The following is a 7,500-nucleotide window of genomic DNA, read 5'->3' on the forward strand; positions in this document are numbered from 1 at the left end:
GCGAGCGAGGAAGTGAGTGAGAGATAGAGAGACAGAGATAGGCAGGCAGAATGACAGGGACAGAGAGAGAGAGAGGAGGACAGAGAAAGAGAGACAGGGGGACAGAGAGAGAGAGAGAGAGAGAGAGGGAGATTGACATACAGAATATAGAGAGTGACAGAGGGATTGAGAGTGAAACACACTAAAAAAACCACAGAGTGAGCGACCGAGCAAGTGAGCGAGAGAGTGAAATATATATATATATATACATATATATCTGTGTATGTGTGTGTGTGTGTGTGTGTGTGTGTGTGTGTGTGTGTGTGTGTGTGTGTGTGTGTGTGTGTGTACAAAGACCGAAAGACAGAGAGCACCTGCGTGTGCACGTACGATACACGCATGGGTGGGGTGTCGTCCTCGGCCTGCTAGTGAGTGCGCGCGCGTGCGAGCCCGCGCGCGCGCGCGCGCACACTCACACACACACACACACACACACACACACACACACACACACGCACGCACACACACACACACACACACACACACACACACGCACACACAGACACACACACACAAACACACACACACACACACACACACACACACACACACACACACACACACACATGGAATGCCCCCCAAACGACCGCCCTGTCGCAGTGCATAATAATGTCTTCGTCAAAGTCTGATGCAGAGCTTGTTTGTGTCATGGCATGTCTCCGTCCACACTCCACCCCCCACTCCCCCCTCACACATTCCCTCCCCACCCACCACCAGTCCACGAACATGCCGGTTTCATTACGTGCATTGTTGCAAAACGATAGTGTGTTCAAAATACAACAACGAAAAACCCCCAAAGCAAATGGCTTTCCTTCCTCTTCTGCACCCTCCTGCCCCCCTCTCCCCTGCCCCCCACCCTCTCCCCCAAAACTAAAAGAAGAAAAAAAAAAAACAACCACGAATTACTGCAATACGCGGTTAGCGTGAGAATGAGGTGTGTGTCCCATCTGCCTAATCACGAAGAAGACATTAAAAAACAACAACAAAAAAAACCAACAACAACAAAAAACAACAACCACCTCACTGACCTTTACTTTAATCAAATCCTCTATGAGAAAGAGTGTGTTGGGCTCGGTTCATGAACTAATAAGTGAATCGTCTTTTCTTTTCCTTTCCTTTTCTTTTTCTCTTTGTACTTTCAACCAGATAGACACAACTTGCGCGTTGTGAGATTTTGATAAGATTCTCGAGGTTCAACAAAAAAAGAAAGATAATGTACTGCTTCCTGTCTGTACGCTGATCACAAGTTTGTGTGAAGTGTACACGGTTTCGGTTTTCACTTACAATCTGAGGGAGATGTCATACTGCACGGACTATTTTATATACACAACAATGCATCTCCTACAGAACAACTATATATATATATATATATATATATAGACCAGATACCTGACCCACACTTAAACCCAACGGGATGGTCAGGCCTTGAGAATTAACCCAAGGTTTAATGTGTAACATTTTGAATAAAAGAAAATGAAACGATTAAACAAAAATGAACAACTTTACTTCGAAACATTAGACTACCGAGATACATTAGAATATGCTAAAATGAAGGATACATGGAATGCAAAATGAGACAAAAAACAAGACGAATGAAAGTAGATCACATTCAGTGAACTCGTGCAAGCCCACACAATACAGCCAAACAACAAACTAACCCCACCCACCTCAAAGAGAGAGAGAGAGAGAGAAAGAGAGATAATCGTTTCGAGTTACGGCGAGCTGCAATGCAAGGGGAGTAATTAGCATTTGAAGAACAGACCGATTCTTCACCAATGATTACCTCCCATCGTCTTTGACTCCCTTCCCCGCTTATTTTTATTTATTTATTTATTCATTTATTTATTCATCTATTATTTATTTATTTATTTATTTATTGATTGATTTTTTAACCCTCACTCTGAACGGGTGTTTACCATATTCACTGTCCCGACAGAATCACAAACCTGTGTGAATAATACAGAACTATGCCAGTGATGAAGATGATGATGATGATGATGATGGTAATGATATTAGTTTTTATTCATTATTCTTTTTTTCTCTCTCTTTTTCAGACTTTCATTTTTTTCTAAATTTGTGTGTGTGTTCTTATCATCGTGCTTCATATGATTCTTGATGTGTCCGAGAAGACCCCAAATGACCCCCCTGTACGGGTTAATGAAGTGATGTTGCATCGTATTGTGTTGAATTGTACAGTATCGATGATAGCAATAATGCTGCTGATAACGATAATAATGATCATGATACTACTACTACTACTACTACTACTACTACTAGTAACCAATCTACAAAGAAAAAAAAAACATTACAAAAAACATTACATGCTTCCAAACCTGAGATAAGAACCAAACTGATGACACACAGAAACGATTGTTTTCATCGATCTTGCATGTGTCAGCTCCATCATTCAATCTTTAATAAAAGAGTGGAAGTAGGCCTAAAAAGGTGCTGTGAATTATGGCACACTTCTCTTAAACCTGAAAACCTAACGGAAGCAATGTTGAGCTATCACAAACTGACTTCGTGAAAGAAAAGCAAGTTTGATTATTTGTTTGTTTGTTGTTGATTATTTGATAAATAAATAAAGGATAAAAAAGATGACACAATTATCTATTAACATAACTCTTTCTTTGATAGAGATACAAAGACAGCGACAGCAACAACAGCAATAGCAATACGTGATTGACAATATCGACAACAATGACAATAATGCTGCGGCTGCTGCTGCTGATGATGGTGATGATGATGATGAGAATAATGATGATGATGATGATGATGATGATAAAAAAGTTAAAAGAAAAAAACAACAACAACAGCAAAACAATAGCATTATCCATAACATTCCTTTTGCTATCCCCTTTCACTCGTTTTCTCCCCAAATAAAATCTCCACCCATCAAACAAGCGAGCAATCCCACAGACAAACAGAACGTGTTGCTAACGAAAGAGAAGTTGAATGGCACCGGGATGGCGAACAGAAGGCCAGGCTTTGTGGATCAATGGAAGAGATATTGGGAGAGGGGGTTGTTGGTGGTGGTGGTGTGTGTGTGTGTGTGGGGGGGGGGGGGATGGGGGCAGTGGGGGGAGGCCCAGGGAGGGGGTGGGGTGGCAAGGGGGGGGGGGGGGGGTCTGGAGGTGGGAGTTTCGGGATGGGGTTGTGGTGGGAGTGGGAGTGTTGTCATATGCTCTGCAGCAAAGGTAGACTTGTATGATGGGGGGTGGGGTTGGGGGGCACAGATCTGGAGGTCTGGCGTGTGGATGACTAAGACCACCCTCACCTCCGACCTTCAACCCGACCCCCCTCCCCCCCCCCCCACCCGTATACCCCTCCTGCCCACCCTTCTCCAAAGGCCACGCACAAGTCGATGATGCGGCAAAGAAAGAGAGGGGGGTGGGGGGAGGGTGACATGCGGACATCATACCGGGACGTGCCATTCTCGCTGCCAGACGCCTCAGATCCTCAATCCGACCACTGTTTTCCACCTCCACCAGCCAACGAGATGCTAAAGCAAACACAAGCAGCATGCTTTTTGCCTAATCTCCGTCTCACTGAAGAAGAAGAAGAAGAAGTAGAAAATATTTTTTATAAAAAGAAAAGAGAGAGAGAGAGAGAGAGGGGGGGGGGGAGAAATTAAAAAAACAAACAAAAAGGAGTAGAGAGATGAGGAAGGCAGGATAAAACCCCCGTGTTTGCGAACCCCTCCGTTATTACGTGGAACACACACACACACACACACACACACACACACACACACACACACACACACACACACACACACACACACACACACACACACACACACACACACACACACACACACACACACACACACACACACACACACACACACACACACACACACACACACACACACACACCCCACTTTCCCTGTCACCTTCTTGAGCCCGTGACAAAAAAAATCAAAAAAATCAAAAAAATCAACAACAACAAAAAAATCACTATGGCCATACTGAAAGTTGTGACTTTCCATCCCGCCACCCGTCACTCCTCAATCCCCCATCACCCCACCCACCCCACCTCCTACCCCAGCAACAGACCAAACGAGCCACCCCGCAGCGCCAGCAGTCCCTCCCCCCACCCCCAACACCCCCACAACCCCAATCTTCCTGCCAACCAGCCAGCCAACAGCCAACAGCCAGCACCAGACAGCAAAGCAGCAAGCAGCCAAAGGAGCTGCCAGCACGCATGATTAAGCAAATGGATCGTAATTAATCAGGGGGTCGAGTGATTGCTTCTTCCTCTTGTGACACAAGGCGGCTGGACGACTCGGGCTCTCAGTCACGTAGCCAGTGGCCGGCAACAAAGACGGAGGGAATCAGGCCACCCGGGCCGCCTCCCGGCACCGGCACGTGCCGTCTGACGGAATCACCCCTATAGGGCCGGCGCTTTCAGAGCTCACGCGCCGAGGAAGGGAGGTTTGGCAGGGGAGGGTGGAGGAGGGACGGGGGTGGAGGGTCAAGGCGGACGGGTTGAGGGGGCAAGTTGTGGGGGTGGGGGTGTGTGGTGGGGGTAATGAAGTCGTGCAGCTTGTTGATCCCTCTCCATTGGCTCCGGCCCCTTCCCCCTGACCCTCACTGCCCGACTACGTCACTTCCGGAAGAGAGCTATTTTAGCGTTTTGAGTGGCCGGGAGGGGGGTGGTGGGGGTGTTGGTGGGGAGGGCGGGGAGGGGTGGAGTTGGGGGTGGGGGTGAAGAATAAGAAGAGGGGATTCTCGGGTCTTCTTAACTGTGCTTTACCGGTCGGACCAGACTTGACAGGCTGTGAAAATGGTCACCTTTGTTGGGATAGGCTGACTGGACCACGGATGAACAGGTACTCTAATTATGTGGTGGCTGATAGTTTCCAGCCCTTTGCACACCAAAAAAAAAAAAAAGAAGAAGAAAAAAGAGAAAAAAATCTACCATTATTAAGACTTCTGATTGGTCGGGTTTTGTCGAAATCACACCTTTCTAGGATGGAGAAAGCATGCTCCTCCCAAAACTCGATATGTTTATATAAAACATAGAAACGTAGGAAAAAACAATTCTAATACTGAATTTTCAGAAGCATTCACAAAATCAATCTAGTTTACGCGAACTAACATGTTGACTCTCTCTCTCTCTCTCTCTCTCTCTCTCTCTCTCTCTCTCTCTCTCTCTCTCTCTCTCTCTCTCTCACACACACACACACACACACACACACACACACACACACACATATATATATACACACACACATATATATATATATATATATGATAGTCAGTCGTGTCCGACTATGACCATCAGAACAGCAGAGGAGGAAACTGCTGTTCCGACTATTTTGGCTAGAATTTGATTATAGTGGAGAGTGTCTTGCCCAAGTACATCCACACTCTTCCGGCCAAGAGGGTTTTAGGATGTGTGTATCGTCTCTCTCTCTCTCTCTCTCTCTCTCTCTATATATATATATATATATATATATATATCTACATTTATAGTTGTGTGTATCGTATATATATATATATATATATATATATATATATATATATATATATATATATATATGTATATTTATATATATATCTTGAGGGGATTATTACGTTTATGGAGATATGCTGAGATGAGCAAAGTGCAAAAGACAAAAGAAACAAACCCAAACAAACAGCAACAACAACAACAACAACAACAAAACAGACAAAGCAGTCGATTTTTCCCCCATTTCCCCTCCTTTCTCACTGAGATAAAAACTGCACAATGATGCAATCCCAGTTATCATTGTAGGCACACACACAAAAAAAGTGATCGGTACGATTCGATTTCTCAGAACTTGGAACCAGAACGGCGGCGGGCAGTCTATAGGTGGAGCGGTGGCCAAGCGGTAATGCGCCAGATTAGGAAGCGAGTTTTCACGGGTACGATTCCCGTTTGCAGACTGGGAATTTCACCCCCACCATTCCTCAAGGCTTAAGCGCGCCAGTCATTCCCATGAGACGATAAACCGAGTTCCCGTGGGCTGTGAACATACACTAAGCGCATGTAAAAAAAAAAAAAAAAAAAAAAGGTGGGGTAGGGTGGGGCTGGGTTTGTACCTGGCAACACGCGTCTGAACTATTACCCGTTCACTGCCAAACATTTCATTTATGCAGCAGCTAGGTAGAGGACCCATGTCACTGAAGGGTGATCAGATCATGGGTCTCTTATCCATGAACCTACTGCTCTGTATGTTCGGTGGTAGGATGAGTCATATTTTCTACCCATCACAAGAGGAATCCCCAGATGTACTCAGACACCAAATTTACTGTGTTTATAGCACAAAGGAATTTGCACTCTGAATTGACTGGCGGTGAAAGGGTTAAGCAGCTAGCTACGCTTGCAGAAAGACAATAAATTGACAAGAAACTGTAAGGAACTACAGAGTGGCGCAACTCCTCTGGAGAGAGCAGCTGGAATATCAGACATTTTTAATATGTTGTTACAAAAGTGATGCAAAGCAAAGCTGAACAACAGAATACTAAGCAATGCAATGCAATGCAATGTCATGCTCTGTAATGCAATGTGATACAATACAGTACATAACAATACAATACAATACAAAACGATACGATAAAATACAATACACTGCAACACAACACAATACAATACAACACAACGCGATGCAATCCGATACAATACAATACAATACAATACAATACAATATGCACTGGAATCACTTCGGAAAATAATCTATTATGTGATTGGAAACACTGTACGTTTATTTCAGTTCACGTGATTAAGTATTTGAAAAAAGTAATCCTTTTCATCGTATTTTATTTTTATACTACATTATTGTATCATGTTGTTGTTGTTGTTTTTGTTTTTTTGTTTTTGTTTTTGTTTGTTTGTTTGTTTGTTTGTTGTTTGTTTGCTTGTTTTTTAGTTGTTGTTTTTTTATTTCACAAATCATATAAGCTGTAACCCAACATTTAGGGGTCAGGTCTGTAATATTGTATTTCCCCAAGATAACAGATATATAAAATATCGCTCACACACTATCTTTCTCCCTTATGGCCAAAGGACACGTTATAAACAAAAGCAACATCTGGCCAAGAGAGGCAGGAAAGGAATTGTAGATTTATTACAGCCCTCCGTCTTGGCAAAATAGTGTAGAATAATATTATGCCGATATGGGAAGGTACCTGTCCCATATTACGATTACGCTTCCATGTCCTGATCCAAGTTCATATTTCAAACATCGCATTTTCACAAATTACTATGTCTGAAATCACCTTCACACAGTTAATTTACAACATCACAAATGCACCACAAATGAGGACGTTAGGCAATTCGAAACAGGCTGCACTGTGAAATAACCGCTTTATTTTTCCCTCCTTCCAGTCATTTGATAATCCATCCATCCATCCATCCATCCTTCCAGCCACACATACATCCATCCACTTACCCAAACATCTATATATGCATCCGTCCACCCACCATTCCATC

At 43.7% G+C, this 7,500-nt stretch overlaps 1 protein-coding gene across 1 annotated transcript in view; it reads right to left on the bottom strand.

Annotated features, from left to right (window-relative positions):
• LOC143298604 (uncharacterized) overlaps positions 1-7,500 on the bottom strand; it is a 149,238-nt gene that overhangs the window by 22,347 nt on the left and 119,391 nt on the right. The window lies entirely within an intron of this gene.

The sequence above is a fragment of the Babylonia areolata genome, chromosome 24, assembly GCF_041734735.1.
Source record: "Babylonia areolata isolate BAREFJ2019XMU chromosome 24, ASM4173473v1, whole genome shotgun sequence".
In the NCBI taxonomy this organism is placed as follows: domain Eukaryota; kingdom Metazoa; phylum Mollusca; class Gastropoda; order Neogastropoda; family Buccinidae; genus Babylonia; species Babylonia areolata.